At 43.1% G+C, this 17791-nt stretch overlaps 1 protein-coding gene across 5 annotated transcripts in view; it reads left to right on the top strand.

Annotated features, from left to right (window-relative positions):
* Nucleotides 1-17791, top strand: part of CHODL (chondrolectin) — a 381063-nt gene that overhangs the window by 193977 nt on the left and 169295 nt on the right. The window lies entirely within an intron of this gene.

The raw sequence follows: 17791 nt of genomic DNA, 5'->3' as shown, positions 1-17791 counted from the left end.
AAGTAAAACGTTATAAAAGAAAAATAAATCAAACAGAAATGCAACAGGGTGTCACTGCCAATACTCCAAAGAAAGTAAAAGAAACTGATACTTCATCAAGTACCGCAAGCAAAAAAGAATCAATTAGGGAAAGTAAACCAGGTACTTCTTTAAAGAAGGAAGACAAACTCCAAAAAAAGCAGTTAGATACAGAACTACCTGGACCATTTCAATTCTCAAATATAGTTGGTGTAAGTTGCTACGCAAATGTAGCAATGAATATTCTATTTCAATTACCAACAATTGTTGACAACATTTACTTACACAGTACAGACCCATTGTGTTTGCAAATGTTAGTACTTCACAGAAATGCAGCAAACAATCCTGACAACATGTATAGTGTTTATGGAATAAGACAACAATTGGACTACTGTGCTGGAATGGTGAAATTCAATATAAACTCACAGGAAGATCCACAAGAATTTCTAATGTACTTACTACAAGTACTGGAAAACAAAAACATACCTATAAATGAAATCTTTCAGATTTCATACATGTGGAAACATACATGCACTCTCTGCAACAATGTGACACAAGAAGAAATCCCCAATGAACGCTTCATATATATATCAATACAAATTGTGAATCCATTCCATTTCAGCGACTTGTACAAAATGCAAACCATGGTAGATTATGCTCTACCTGTAATTCAGATAATCGCTCCACGTTAGTAATACAAACACATAGTAAATACATAATACTAATGCTTCTACGTTACAATTCTGATGGTTCCAAAAACAACTGCAAGCTGACTGGATTCACACATGGTCAAATATCACTTGGTAAGAAAACTTTCACAACAATAGGTATAATCTACAACGCAGGAGCCACAACCAATTCAGGGCACTACACTGCATATATAAAAAAGAAATGTGGATGGTTTGAATGTAATGACAGTACCATTACTCTAAAGCAGAGATTACCAGGAAATCTTACAAACGCTTATTTGATGTTCTTAAAACCAAAATTTGATAACTAAACTGTATTTAAACCCTAAGTAAACTTGCGTTTAAAAAATATAAACTGTTAGAATACTCCAAAAGCTATCTAAATACTCAAAGATTCTACAACAACTAATCAGATAAATGAATACCACTAAATTAGACCCAAAAATACACAGTTAGAATACGGCAATTGGTATCTAACTGCTCCAAAATTTTATAATATCCAAACAAATAAATAATATGTTACTGCTCCAAAAAAATGCAACAAGCCAAAGTATAAAGCATTAGCCAGAAACAACAAGTGAACACTGAAAACAAACAAACAAATAAACTGTAGCATAACAGAAAAAGGGTTTTTTTAATCCAACATGGATTTTTTTTTCTCCCACAGACCCAATGATTTTAGCAACAAATACAGAAACTGAGCAAATTGCACAGTACTCTGATTTGTAATCTACTAAATATGAGGGTCCAAAAAAAAAAAAGTATGTTGATTATACAATGTAATAAGTCATTACAAAATACTAATAATAACATGCTATTTTCTTTTATCACAGAAATTAACAAGAAATACATGTACTCCGGTTACTAGACCAAACAGTAAGTATACAATAATAAGGAGAACCATAGCAGCATATCACATCCATAGTATCTATTACCTTTGTTCCTTATACATTTGTTTTTCACCCAAAGTTATAAGCAAATATGAATATGATATGCTGCGGTGGTTGTTGTCAGGGCATACAGTCTTGGGTGCATGGCCAAATGGCCATGCACCCAAGACTCTATGCCCTGGCAACAACCACCGCAGCATATCACATCCATAGAGTCAAACATTTCAACTATGGTCTATGGAAACTTTTAATGTCGGCGGACATTATGAGTGTTCTTAGAACACTTTCAACTTGTCAGCGAACAATACGGACAGCGTTTTCAGGACACCCCCTACGAACATTTCAGAACAACGCAATAGTTCTTAGAACACTTTCAACTTGACAACGAACAATACGGACAGTGTCCTCAGAACACCCCCATTTCGTTTATTTGCGAACATTTCAGGACACCATGAGTGTTCTAAGAACACATTCAACTTGCCATCGAACAATACGAACAGCATCTTCAGGACACCCCCTACAAACATTTCAGAACAACGCAAGACTTCTTAGAACACTTTCAACTTGACAGAGAACAATACGGACAGCGTCCTCAGGACACCCCCATTTTGTTTATTTGCAAACATTTCAGGACACCGCAAGTGTTCTTAGAAGCGTCTTCAGAACACCACCATCTTGTTTATTTGTGAACATTTCAGGACACCGCGAGTGTTCTTAGAACACATTCAACTTGACAGAGAACAATATGGAAAGCGTCCTCAGGACACCCCTATGAACATTACCCGTACACCGCGAGTGTTCTAAGAAGCGTCTTCAGAACACCACCATCTTGTTTATTTGCGAACATTTCAGGACACCGCGAGTGTTCTTAGAACACATTCAACTTGACAGAGAGCAATACGGACAGCGTCCTCAGGAAACCCCCTACGAACATTCCCCGGACACCGCGAGTGTTCTTAGAAACATCTTCAGAACAACCCCATTTTGTTTATTTGCGAACATTTCAGGACACCGCGAGTGTTCTTAGAACACATTCAACTTGCCAGCCACGACCCCCATTCATATTTGCGAACATTTCAGGACACAGCGAGTGTTCGACAACGTCTTCAGAACACCCCCATGTTGTGTATTTGCGAACATTTCAGGACACGGCGAGTGTTCTTAGAACACATTCAACTTGACAGAGAACAATATGGACAGCGTCCTCAGGACACCCCCTATGAACATTACCCGTACACCGCGAGTGTTCTTAGAAGCGTCTTCAGAACACCACCATCTTGTTTATTTGCGAACATTTCAGCACACCGCGAGTGTTCTTAGAACACATTCAACTTAACAGAGAACAATACGGACAGCGTCCTCAGGACACCCCCATTTTGTTTATTTGCGAACATTTCAGGACACCGCAAGTGTTCTTAGAACACATTCAACTTGCCAGCCACAACCCCCCATTCATATTTGCGAACATTTCAGTACACAGCGAGTGTTTGACAACGTCTTCAGAACACCCCCATTTTGTGTATTGCGAACATTTCAGGACACCGCAAGTGTTCTTAGAACACATTCAACTTGACAACGAACAATACGGACAGCATCCTCAGGACACCCCCATTTTGTTTATTTGCGAACATTTCAGGACAACGTGAGTGTTCTTAGAACAGTTTCAGTTTGCTTGCGGACAAAACGGACACATATTGAGTCCTCAGAACACCCCCCTTTCAGTTTATTTAGAACATTTCAGAACACCCGTGATGTCCGCAGACAAATCGAACACAAAAAGAACATCTAACACAAAAAAACACAACTTTCATCCTATCTCATACACTCCCACCCTCCCCAAACACTCCTACACACCAACACACTCTACTAAATACAAATTTTGAACAAAGTTTTACTGCGCTGTCCGCGGACGACCACAAATCCAAGATGGCGGGCGCTACCGAAAATCTGACGCGCTTCACGCTCCACGCCGTCCAATCAGTGAACACATTGCATGTCCGCGGACATCACGCAAGCCGATTGGCCAATCAGGACACTGTCCGCGGAGCGAACAGGGAAGTGTGTCCGCAGACCGAACACAGATATCGCAAAGTTTTTTTGACCTACTTTTTGGTCATTTTAAAAAAAAACTACTGGACAGATTTTCACCAAATTTGCAAAAGCACGCTTTTGGGACCAAGCCGCTGCTCCTCGTCCAAATTTGGTGAAAATCCGTCCAGCGGTTTGGGCTGTGGACGCAAGCAAAACAATTTTCCCATTCAGTCTAAGGGGAAAAAAAAGTTTTGGGACCCCCCTATAACTTTACCCCCCCGGACGAATCCTCACCAAACTTTGCAAAAAAATTCAGAGTGACCCAAATACTTTTTTCGTAAAGTTTGGTGAGGATTCGTCCAGGGAGAGCAAAGTTATAAGCCGCCCAAAAAGCGCTCTTCCTATGAAAACACCAACTTAACCATAACTACATGGCCACTACCGTGGCCATGTTATATATATATATGTATATATATATATATATATATATATATATATATATATATATATATATATATATATATATATATATATATATATATTCAGTGAAACAACGTTGTTAAAGGGACATTAATTCAGTGCAACAACATGGTTAATGGGACATTATGGTTCAGTTACCCTAAGAAAAACCTATCAAATTCAGTGAAAGGAAATTATAGTTACTTTGCACTAATAACAACATATCCATATTATGGTTTCCATTAACACCGAAAACCCCCAGAAACTTGCCAGTTATGTTAAGCTAAGGAACCATAACTCACGCCACCACTGTGCACTGCAAGGACTAACACCCATGACATCACAGATGACATCACAAATGTACATCACTGGCTCCATACTGATGAGTTCAGTGTTTGCGATCTATGCGATCCCGGGTAGCATACACACTGCCCAAAATCTCAGGGGGTAGCTTACATTGTTGTAGCGTACAACAATCACACTGAACATGTTGAAAGAGCAGCACATAACTGAATTACAAAGAAAAATAAACTAGGTCTAAAAACTCTATACTTAAGAAGCAACAGTGCAATTCCATAAGATATGCAACATAATGGAACACATCAAAAACAAAAATAACCTAAGCCTCCAGCAGAATTACCTCACTACTGCTTTATACAGAAACTGCAAACCAACTGTCAACAGCACACCTGCTAAGCACTAACAACACAACTGAACAACAAACTAGTAAATGCACTACATTCATTCCTACATCAAAACACTTTGTTCAGTATGCTACCCTAAGAAATCATTTCTTTTTTCTTCTCACAGAAATGGCTAGCACCCTGGAGTGGCTTGAAGAAAATGTTCCTCAGGGTGAAATGAGTGAAGACAGTGATACTATTGGTACACAGTGCACTTTCATTAGTAAGCCAATTAATAGACATCGGGCCTCATTATGATATTGGAGGTAGCCCAAACTCGGCCCCGGGTCCCAGAAAAGGGGAATTACAGGGCCATTCCGACCTTGGAGGACCTGCTAATTTCCCTTTTGCAGGACCCAGAGCCGGTATGTCCCCATTCCCATTTGAGCCTCCATAGGGCTCAATGGGAATGGGGAGGATGGTAGGAGCGCTACCGTTCATAACGGTACCGTTGCAACCATCCTGGTCTGCTCGCGGGTGCCGCTCTGCACGCCTGGTCTGACCAGGTGTCCAGAGAGGTACCCGCGAGCAAACTCGCAATGTTCTGGCATGGCAACAACCGCACCGGTAGCACTACCAGTGCCGTTGTTGCCTTACCGCAACAGTCCTAATGAGGCCCATTGTTACACATGTACCTGACACATTTTATTTTCTTTAACATCACATACAGAAAATAACAGCAATGCCCCAGAAACAAGACATAATGAACAACTGCAAAACCAAATAGAACATCAAAGTGACACTGTGCAAAATCATCTAGTGCACTTGGAAGAAAAAAGTGATCAATTATTGAACACTTTTCCTGATTTGAAAGACTTTGTACAAAGACATATCATGGAGAAAATTAAATATCACTGCCCCACCTGCACCTGTACCCCATCTCCATGCCCCAGCCAACCAGCCCCACAAATTTCCCATCATCGAAAATGTTATAATGAAACCTCAATCTCTTCCTACCCTACCACCCAACCTCTAGAAAACCCCAATTCCCCTGTATATGTGTCCATTTATGCTTCCCCCTCTCTTTCATAATATATATTTCTGTAAATAAAGTTATATGTATACTGTTCTTGTACGTGTCTCTATTTCTTTTAAAAGCCTGGTTAGGAGTCCGCCCACAGGGCCGGAATGTCCGCAATTAACCAAAATGGAGGTGTCCTACGGACACTTAACATGTCCGGGCTGTCCGCATGCAAAATGGAGGTGTCAGCAGAACACCAAGCCTGTTCACATGTCAGCAAAGTTGTGATGCACCTTTAATTAGTTTGGGGACCCTAGTCCTGTCTGGATGACACCTGAACACATGTGCATCCCACCTTTGGGGTCCTACGAACATCGCAACTGCCCGGTATGTCCATAATTCTGTCTGTGCTGTCCGCAATCAAAATGGAGGTGTCATCAGAACACCAAGCCTGTCTGCATGTCCGCAAAGTTGTAATGCACCTTTAATTAGTTTGGGGACCCTCACCCTGTACGGAGGACACTTAAACGCATGCGCATCCCACTTTTAAGGTTCTACGAACATTGTAGCTTTCCGGAACTGTCCGACGCATGTGTCGTACTTTCAATTAGTCCATGGAGCCCAACCCTGTCCGTATGAACACCCATGCGCATGAATACAATCGATCCCGCGCAATAGGTGTCCTGCGGATACTTAACCTGGCTGGGCTGTCCAGAATGAAAATGGAGGTATCCATAGAACACCAAGCCTCTCCGCATGTCCGCAAAGTTGTGACACACCTTTGATTAGTTCTGGACCTTACCCTTGTCTGGAGGACACCTGTATGCATGTGCATCCCACTTTTGGGGTCCTGCAAACATTGCGCCTGTCCTGAATAGTCTGCTGCATGTGTGTCGCACTTCTAATTAGTCCGGGGAGCCCAACCCTGTGCGTAGAACACCTATACACATGCGTACAACCGATCCCGCGCAATAGGTGTCCTACGGACACCTGTCCCATTCACTAACATCAGCAATGTCACCATGTGACCGCACCCACGCTCAGCGTAGGCCCATGTCCGCGGGTAGTGTCAGGGCCCCCGGAAACCGAAAAAGTGCTTTTTTGAGCAATCCAAGGTTTTTCACTGTAAGACTTCACCCTTGCACAGAACCCAGACAATGCCCCTGGCTATCGAGACACTTTTTGGAGCTTTTTGAGCTCTCTTTAGTGTTCGAAGTGTCCACGGAGCAAGCAGCTGTCCGCAGAGTTCTCCCCAGCATCCATATAAAAGGCCACACCCTAGAGCTGCTCCTCATTATGTTTTTGGCTACCAGAGAGAGTATTGCTCCAAATTGCTGGTTTCCTACATTGGATTTGCTGCTGAGCTGCGCCTGCAGTGTTCTGCTGTGCTACTTTACTTTTGGAGGATTAGTCCAAATGGCAACCATGGCTTCTTCCACTACAGCTGCCTCTGCCTCAGCACCACCCCACCCTCTCCACCACCCCACCTTCCCAAGGGCCTCGAGAGAGGTAACAGGCGTGGAGATGTAGAGAGGGATGAAGAGGAAGACGAGGATGAGGTAGTGGAAGTCCTTACTACTGCTAGCCAATGTGAGTCTTGTGTGTGGAGGCTCTTCACCGTTGGAGGGGTACCCAAGGCACGTGCAGACAAGGTGACCTGCACTGAGTGCAAAATGGTGCTCAGACATGGCAAACCGGGTCTGTACAGCTACGGGACCACCTCCCTGCGGCAAAACATGAGGTCCAACCACAAGGCGGCAGTTCAGAGGGTTGTCCCCTTTGAACAAAGTTGTAGGTTGAGTTCCTCTACAACATCCTCAGTATCCGCTCCTTTCACCACAAGAGACACTCCTGTGGGGCAGCACATAACTGAACCAGCCTCGCAGGCCATACGCGGCACAGTAGACCCTTACCTTTCGAGGGTCACTGTATTGTGCATGTTCTGTGATGCGGTACTCTGCAGGGGGGAACATTTTCAGTGTACTTTTGAGGCTTCGGTCCGGGAGCATGAGAAAGAGTGCCACCTACCCAAGTGAGGCCTACCCCACATCTACCTCTCTCCACTTGCCCTTTCTTATCCCTGTGGTTGGTGCCCCTTCCCTACCCTCCCTTCCCTTCCTTTCCTTATGTGTCATGTCTAAAAAACAAAAATAAATACAAAACAAAAAACACAAAAAAGGTTCTTTTCAGAGCCACCTTTCTCAGTTTAAAAATAGAAGTGCCAATTAAATGGTGCAGGGCCCTGTCCATTCTGAAAAGTCTGTGGACAGCGCGGTAGTCCGCAGACTTTCAAAAAATGTAGGGGTTGGCACTTTCAAAAACATTTCACTCTTTTCCAGGAGAAAGTGGTGGCTCTGAAAAGAGCCTTTTTGTGGTGTTTGTCTATTAGAAAAATGCTTCCAACACTTGCAAAAAGGGTTGCAATGCATTTTGAATATTTCACCAAAAAAGCTGTTTACCAGCATTAGTAAGATGGACTCCATCTCTGCAAAAGGTATTTGTGCTACGAAATGTAATGTTTTCATTATGGAAGGACGACATACCAACATTTCTCAAAAAGGCACAAACAGCCTTGTTTAGATGGGGCCTTGCTTTCTCCATTTGCGGGCCAAATAAAGAAGTGCGCAGCCAGGTATGTCTCTGCGCAATGCGAGAAAAAAATACTTGCGAGTTTGGAAACATGTCCATGACTTTCCAAAGTGCTTCCTTCATCGCAAACTGCAGTGAGATTCCAGTAACATGTCCTAAACTGTACGCTCCACAATGAATGATAATAATGTCTGGATGATGGAGCGTCACCAAAGTAGCACAAAGAGGAACCAAATTTGGCAACCTAATTTCACGCACTCCATACCAGTGCACATCCACATGATGGAATTCAAGATGTGCAGCCACTCCACAGTGTTCTGCATGCATTTCCAACCAATGTATCCAGGAGTCCTGCAAAATCCATACACTCTGCCTCCTGAAAGACACAGCCATAGCCATAGCCAACTGCACTCCTCTCAGCAAGTAGACCTTCTGCCACAGTCTTTCCTTGCACACCACACCCAGGAAAACCTACTGACCAATCCCCTAACCTCCACAGTCCTATTTCCATGCCTACCAACATCGAAAGCCCCGGATGTGGCATGTGCGATCGGCAGACTACTGCAACTGTGAGGGTGGGGACAAAAATTACAACCAGGGTATTCCATTTCCTCTTTGATGTTTTTTTTTAAAAGTTGCTTCTAAAGAAACACCTTTCATTATGTATCTTTTAGTTTTTTTCAATTATTTTCCTCCAGATTTCTTTATATTATCCTCTTTAAAGCATTCCTTATATTTCAAAATAAAATGGCATTTGCCAGTATGGATACAGAAATGCCATCTGCTTTGAAATAATGAACATTGACAGAATCAATATTCTCATTATTATAAGACAACATCCCAGCTTTAAACAAGAAAACAGACATGCTTTTGTTAACCAAACACCTTGCACCATTTTGCTGGGGACAAAAACATTACAATTGTCCCATGCTACCCTAGGTGGCATTTCAGAAAAAATAACCGTGTCACTTGGAAGAATCACCATCACTGCCTGAACCAATTTTTGCAGAACACTGAACAAAGTAGGAGCACTGATATATCCCAAATGCACAGCACCAAAAGGCAGTACTACTACATCTGGCCCGTTCCAAATGGACATACTCTTAAAAACTCCAACCCCTGTCTGCGCATATTGGAGCCAGGCACAGTTGACCACAAAACCTCCACTACTGGTATGTCCATCCTGGTGAATGCGTGTCCGTGCAGCTCGGGAGGTGCACTTACTTACACCATGCCGGTATCTCAGGCATGGCTGCTGCGTGTCTCCGCAGATACTGGCAACTGTGCTGCCTGATGCAGTGGGTAATTTTCGATTCCTGTGTTACCGGCATCGTGACTCGGACTATGCTGGTCCAGAAAAAGGTGCCGGTACGGATATACCAGCACCATTATTTCCGGACCGGCATACTTGTAATGAGGCCCAGTGTGTCATCTTTTTGTGTCTGTACCAAATACTTGAATTCAAAATCTCTAGAATACATTTTAGGCAACAGAGTGCATTCTGCGTTTGTAGTCTGACCAAATATGTGTTACTTATGTTGGGAAGTCTTAGAATTCTATTGAGGCAGGAGGAAATTACATGCAGTGCCTATAATTCAGTGAACCATCATTTTTGCGGCCAGACCAAATAGTTGTTCGATGTGAAGGTGAAAATACAAATTCTTAGAATTTTTTTTGTGAATCAAAGTCAATGTTTATCCAATAGTATGAACAACAGAATCCACACAAAAACATACATATAATTCATCTCATTTACATTGTATTATTTGTTTCTACAAATGTGAGGAATTATATGTATGTTTGTGTCAGTGTGGATTATTATTTTCATAGTATTGGATAAACATTGGGCCTCATTATCAGGTTGCTGGTCTGGAAACAACGGTACTGGTAAGCTTGCCAGTACTGTTGTTACCGGATCGGCAAACTATGAGTTCTGCTGGCGGATGCCTTACCACCCACCGAGTCTGACCTGGCGGGCATACCGGCACCTGTGAGCAGACCTCGCCGGATGCACCGGCACCATTCATCAATGGTGCCGGTGCATCCAGCCTCCACATTCCCATTGAGTCCAATGGGACTCAAATGGGAATGGGGACTAATATTTTCCAGAGCCTGGGAATGGGCAATTACCGGGTCCACCAAGGCTGTGTTGCCCCGGTAATTGTCCATTCCCGGGCGCCGGAAAAAAAATGACTCCGGCTGCAGCCGTGCCGGTATTACTCAGTGGTACTATAATTAGTGTGATATAGTTGTATGAGTATGGACAAGAATATTACCGGCAGACACAGCTGAAGATGTCTGAGGCGCAAATTTCAACATGATGTTTGAGGGCCCCTCTTGCTTAGAGGGGGAAAAAGGTTTGAGGCAGCCATGGGGTGCAAACATTATAATGGAGACAAAGAAATACAGCTGTGGGTTGATAACCATAGATTCTCACAAGATGGCCAGCCAACAAAGATTTGTAACACAAAATGGCCACTGACACGCTCTAAATTCTTCTTTGTCAGTAAGTGGTTGATGTGGAGGAACCGTTGTTAAAAAGGCAACGAGGTGATACAACTTCTCCATACCCCGAATGAAGTGACAGCCAGAAAGGCTCCACCAAACACAGCTTGTAAGGCAAGCGCTGCAAAGGGCACATTTAAAATTTTAAAATTCCAAGAACTAAAGTAATATAGAAAGGTATATATTTCTGTGTTGTAAGACAGCTGGCTGGCAACCTGGGGGCAGTTGCTGGGGCCCCCCTTGAAGCCTCTTTCAACTGAAAGTGTTAAAAGGCCCTGTTGACGTTCCTGATCACCCGCTGTTTAAGAGAGTGTGTTTGCTCACGGAAAATCTGGCAGTAATGTGTTATATTAACTTTTTGACACAATTATTTGTTGAAACACCTGATTCCTTTCAGTTCATGAGTATAGTTCATCACAACTAGCAAGTTCATAGTCTAGATTGCTTTTCACAGGAGGTGGTAGCAGAGTTGTATGGTGAGGTACTTTATGCACCGAGGCAGGCACTAGATCTTTCCCAGCATCAGAAAGTTCTCTTGAAAATTAAGATAATCCACCGAGAATTGACTTCAAGTTTACCTTCCATTCCCTAATAAAACAACATACAGCCATCCTTTAAATGCTCAGATGGTGGATGTGTAGCTGCTTGATGCATTTTATACCAAAAGGGATGATGATCCACTGCAGTAGTGGGTCACTATGTGGTGCTGTGGACCAGCATCACATCTGAGAGCCGCCATACAGTCCCTAAACCTCCCCATGCAAGTGTCATCTGACAGAGGTTTTAGTGATGCCAAGGGCTATTGAATATGAGCACATGAGTAGGCTTGCAGTGCCCTATGTTGAAAATGTAACCTTCATTATAAAGAACAAGCACTGCATTGAGGAAGACTATGTAAAGGAAGCTTGACATTACCATTACAGCTCCAATGAAAAATACTTTTTGTCTGGTTCCAATCACGCACCAAAACATGTACTGGGTTGGTTTTGTGAAGCTTGTGGTTTTGAAAGGGACATATCTCTTAATTGACTGATGGTGCTGGTGATGTGTGACTATTATAACATGATGAGATGTAGTTAACATTTCTGCTACGATTCCTTTATGCTTAGGTCCTGCTTCCAAGTTACCTCTCCTGCCATTTTAAAAGAGAGAGAGAGAGAGAGAGAGAGAGAGAGAGAGAGAGAGAGAGAGAGAGAGAGAGAGAGAGAGAGAGAGATACCTCTTGACAGGTCTGAGATCTTCCCACATGAGAATGTTTTGTGTTCTTTACACTACTGGAGAGCCACACCACTAAAGATTTTTTGTTAGTTCCCCCACTAAATAAAAGCTGCTTACATCAGAAAGATTGTATTCTCCGTGCTAACCGAATAATGCCCACAACCTGAGAATTACCTGAAAGATAACTTTGTGTGCTCTCCCCCGTCCTGTCAAATGAATCCTTATGACTTTTGAGAGTTTTCCCCACTATCTGAGATCCACCTACTTGAGAATTTTTCTTGAGTACCCCTCCATCTGATAGTAACCCAATGTGAATATTTATAGTTCTCACTACTACCTGCCATTCCCCAAAATGATATTTATTTGAGTTCTCCCCACTATCTGAGTGTCGCCTAGAGAAGAATTGTTTGAGTTCTCTCTGTGCTACGTGTGAAAGTTACATACATGTGGGCCTCATTACAAGTATGACGGTGGTGGAAAAAATACTCCAAGTATGGCCTGGAGTGGGGGGATTTACCTCCACCATTATGCTGGAGGTAAAGCTTCTTACTTTCCACCGATAATCGCCAAAATCTGTGAAATTACAGTGGCAATAATTCTGCTGGTGGTAGTCAGCCAAAAATGCCCCATACAGTCCATTGGCCTCTATCAAAATGGGTATTAATTCCGCCACCGCCACTTTTTCCGGCAGTAATTCAGCCAGACCAAGTGGCGGTAACAGTAATTCAGTTAGGCATATTGCAGTGGATTTACCGTCAGAATACCGCCCAACTCGTAATGAGGCCCTGCACAGTATTTTTTCTCAGGTTTTCACTAATAATGGTAAATAGTAGAACATGGTTGGAGACTGGGAATACACTAATTAGGAAACAAAAAGGAGTATTAAAAGGGAGATAGATACCAGCAAAAATATGGACAGTGACAGTCGGGGACAGGGATCAAAAAGGGCAAGAATGTGCTGGGAAAGTGAATGAGCTCTTCCAAACATATAAGATAGAGTTGGAAGGTTGTTTAGAATGAAAAAGTGTTTAGTATTTTTGATGTTTTTCAGTAGAGATTTCCAATGTTGTGGCGAGGGCAATTGTGAAGATGTACCAGAAGTGAGAAGATACACAGAGTGGGTGAAGGCGGAGCGACTGTGGATGGTGCTAGGTCACAGGGTTTCAGGTAGTGACTGGTCAGAGGTAGGAGCAACCATGAGTGGTGCCTAGTTAATGTATAAATATTCAATGCCTGTCAGTCTTTCCAACCTTGCTTAAGTAAGTGGGGGAAGTTGGGGGGATGGGCACATAGATGAGTCTCGAGAGCACTTTCTATGGCATTGACTTCGAGATCCCCCTGCTGATCGCTACCTCACCATTATGAAGGCCATGACTGCCCGCGTGCCAAAACAGGTGATCACAACAGCTGCTCACACATTGAAGCACAGCTATGCTGTTCCACCACAGTGGAGTGAGGAGGCAAACTAAGCAACATGGGCTTGATAGCTACAGCCAATGCTGATGTCTATGGTTGGCTGCTCGTTCTCATGCTATCATGCTCTTTTTCATGGAGCCAAATCACTTTCATCTCCAGATGATCTAGCAGTTGATTACTCTACACCAATAGAGGAGGTTAACAAGATGGCTGTTGTGCCATGTAGTACATATACATGAAACATCCGTTTATGCTCCCTTCAAATTTGAGTTTATGCCTAATGCATAATGTGCAATCTAGTTCCACGGCTGCACTTCCTTAAGAACTTGCACACAATTTCTAACTCCTCTGCCACAGAATGGGGAAGTACTGTTACACCCAGGTTAGCCCAGACCAAAATGCGTTGGTACACAATCTGTTCATGCTTCCCCTCATCTGACTGCTGGGCCTCTGCCACAGTAAGGGACATCAGCATAAGATATATAAGCCTATGCCACCTCCGCCCAGCAACTATGCCATCCTTGTGCTCCGCTTCCACCTGTATTCTAGCTTCTGCTGTCCCTAGTCCTCCTGCCACTCATTTGTTACCTCCTGTCCATCATACCCCTTCTCCTGCCGTGCATCTGCCCCCTCCTTTTCCTCCTTCTGATGCCCTTAATGGGGTGTATAGTACTTAGGCTTCCAAAGCTGGTTTACCTTTTGCTATTGTGCGGGTGGTGTATGAGAATGGGCTAAAGGTGAATGGGGTAAAAACAAAACACATTCATCACATTCACAGTGGCGATTTGGTTCACAACGAGATTTCAGAAAGGGTGTGTTTTTTAAATGTTTTGTAGTTGTTGGGTAGAAGGTAGAACGCTTTAGGGAAAGGTATTACAACATAAAACAATCACAAAGTACTTTACAAGGTGTTTTAACACCTGATTACCATTTTAAGCAATAGGAATTCAAGAAAATGCTTCATAATCTGTTTATCAAAGGGGGTGTCAGACTTTAAAGAACTTCACAAACAAAGCACAATACACAATACATCATTACACAAATAATGAAATGTCAAAGACGTCCTCTTAGTGGCTATAACCCATGCCCTCCTGCTCTTTACCCCTGTGGATCTGCCTATCCCCTCTTCTAACAGACAAGTGTTAGGCAGAATTATACGCAGTACCCTTTGGGAACATTAAACACAATTAAGACTACAAGTGACAGTACAAATTCACCTTTGGTACAAGCCCGTATTACACAGTAAAGTGGTAGCGATGGCTGAGCAGCCAGACTTATCTCAAGAGCAAGTGAGCAGTATGAATAGTTACACAAAGGACAGCGATTACTATGATTCAAACAAACACTGACTCAAGGTTTCTGAGTAAAAGAATATACATTTATTTACACATCAGTTTTATAACATCTCACTAAAGTAAAGCAGCTTAGAAATCACACTCTTAATGTACCGCACCACTCCCAATAAGTTCCAGACAAGTTAAGCTCACAAAATGAAGTGGGAGCAAAATGGCACTCGAGAAGTTAAAAAGGGAGGGAAAGACAAAGTTGATAGAAATTGAACCACACCAACAGGTAAGTACTCAGGGCAATTGAGCAAGAGGAACTAGAGTGATAGAATCAGGTAGAAAAGGCTTAGGGCCAAAGTCAATAGGACACAAATATTTTGCTCAAGATCACACGGTTCAGGGTAGTTTGTGGTAAAGTTCGTGCCACGATTTCCGGACGAGGTTGGTTGGAAGAAAAAATAGTTCAAAGAGAAGAGAAGGACAAGCCCTCGGATTGGAGAAAGATTTCAAACACTTTCACCGCGGCTGAACGAAACGAACAACGAGATTTGCACAGTACCTTAAAATGGAGAGGAAGCTGTAGCTGAGGCAGACGTTCCTGGTAGTTCCAGCAGGCTCACGGTTCCTGAAGTGACTGTTGGACTGACACGAAGTAGGAAGACTGGAGGGTCCTGCACCACCCAGGGAAGAAATCAGCAGAAGACCAAAGCAACAAATAACAGGTGTGCTCCGTAAAACCCAAGCAGGGTCCGACCAACCTGGCTATACGGCCCACTGTAGCTATGTACAGCGAATCCAACCAGAGGAGGGGTCCTGGCTTCAAGTTTGGCCGAACTGGCTGGTCCCACCATCTCAAGTGAAGAAGATTCCTGGAGGATCTTCTGTTGTTGGAGTTTGAGTATTCAGACCTGCAGCAGGGCTTCACCGGGCGGTTCAGTCATGGTAGGGGCCCTCTTCCGTCAGCTCCTCATCGGTTCTTTTGTTCCAGTGGCGACTCTACCTTTCCAGTCCCAGAGACCTGTTTTTTATGCAGTTTTCCCCCATTCACACAGCCTGGATGTCAATCACACAGCAGGGTGGCTGTCCTGACAAGGACAGTTACCCAGCCAATTAAACAGGAATGTGACTTGGTTTACCAAAGGAACCCATGGCAGAGGTCCTAAGACCCCACCCTCACTTCCTGCCTACCCAGACTTTCAGGCGCTTTAAGGAGAGCTTCTGTGCAGAAGCCCACGAAAAGACAGTGAACAAAGGACCAAACCTGGTTTGGCACGCAGAGTTAAACACGAGAAAGACTTTAACAAAAATAAATGGCGAATAAACCCAGCCGGAGTTCAAATAAAATATATTTGTTCAAGCAGGTTTTTTTGTTTTGTTTTATTCATATTTATATAGCGCACAACAGCCCGAGGACATTGTGGCACTTGTTACAGTACAAAGCTTAGTTACTTAGTTACATGTTCAAGGCTGCCTATCACAATACCAGGGTTATATAAGATAACCACGGTAGAAAAATGAGGGTAGTTACCACTGCCACCAGCCAAGTCTTGATGACAAGGAGCGAAACAGTGCTCCAAAAGAAACAGAAAAAAGGGATAAGAATTAACCCTTTCCAACACTCCATGTAAAATGGGGTGTACTGGGTCTGTAGTTTAAAGAGACTACATAAAATTAATGGCAACTTTACATGTTTCTGGGAGACAGTAGTCCCACAAAAATGGAGTCAGTGGGAAGTTTAAACGACAACCCTGTGTCACTTCACTGAAGGTGCTGTGTAACAAACACACAAAAAAATATGGTCATGGAGTAGGTGAGGCTCCAGAGCCCAAGATCACACAAATGGTAAAAGCACACACAGCAAAACACATGTAAGAGTGGGAAAAAGGCTCACACTCTTGCCAGGTGAAAAAATAAATGCCAGAAATCCAGCAAAGCTGCTGAGGGACTAAGGGAAATTAGCCATTTATGAGAATTCTCCCTAACAACAAACACAATGCACAGCGAACCAAGAAGGGAGCTCAAACTTTTATCTGGCTACTGACCCTCCCCAGAGAACTGTGATCTCTGATTGGTCCACTGATGCATGTCCCACATGTTCAATCGCTGTAGGTGTGGGCATGATTTTTGGATTTTTACGTCTCACACAAGGTCTTGTCGGAATGACCAATATCAATGGTGATATTCATTCTGTCCTGCTAGATCAGGTGGTCGGTGGTTTGCTTATCCCTTAGAACCAAGTTATCTATTGAACATCCTTTCTAGGGCCTAATACGTTTTTGAATATGTAATAAACAGCTGTGGTTTGAAGTTAGCCATGCTATATTTGAATGCCTACTTAAGAGAACAGACACTATTGCTGGGTGTTATTTGCTTACAGAATTCTGCAATTTTTGTGTGATCACATCTAACTCCCAAGGAGCTGCCTGATTAACATGTTTTTGGAAGTGGGTAACTGAGAGTGGCTGAGAAAAATCTCAATAGCTATAATGTTGTGCCCCATCCTGACCTACACTTCTGTGTGTATCAGGATTAATCGCACCCATAAAAAGTCCCATGTTGCCACCTAGTTATAGTTATAGTAGAGGCCTGTTACAAACAATCCCGTAATTGTTGTGGACAACTCCGAACCCTTAACTCCGAGAGCAGTCCATCTGCAGTTTAAATGCTTGGTGACTTTTGGACATGTTGCGGGTTCTCCATGTAGGGTATATTCTGATGGAAAGGGCTGTCTATACCTTTAGCAATGTCCTTCCAAACCTACATACTATTGTAACTTTCAGGGTCTTAAGGTGAACCTTGTATTGCCATTTGGGGTTTCATAAAGCACAACCATAGCCAGGAAGCAACAGACTGCACATGACACTGAGGGCAACATATGCGATGAGGGAATGGACTACAATGTGTGGCATGGAATGTTCAAGCCATTGGGTTGGCGCGGGAGTTGGAAGCAGAAGAAGCCTACGTGCACATAGGTACTGACTAAAGAATAAGGTGTTGAGTTCCTTACTGAACTGCAATAATGTTTTGTTTGCATGCAAGTGTTGTC

Source organism: Ambystoma mexicanum, chromosome 7p (genome assembly GCF_040938575.1).
Source record: "Ambystoma mexicanum isolate Mex_15411 chromosome 7p, UKY_AmexF1_1, whole genome shotgun sequence".
Taxonomy (NCBI): domain Eukaryota; kingdom Metazoa; phylum Chordata; class Amphibia; order Caudata; family Ambystomatidae; genus Ambystoma; species Ambystoma mexicanum.
Note: the sequence above shows the minus strand (reverse complement) of the source record. Positions and strands in the feature narration are given on the sequence as shown.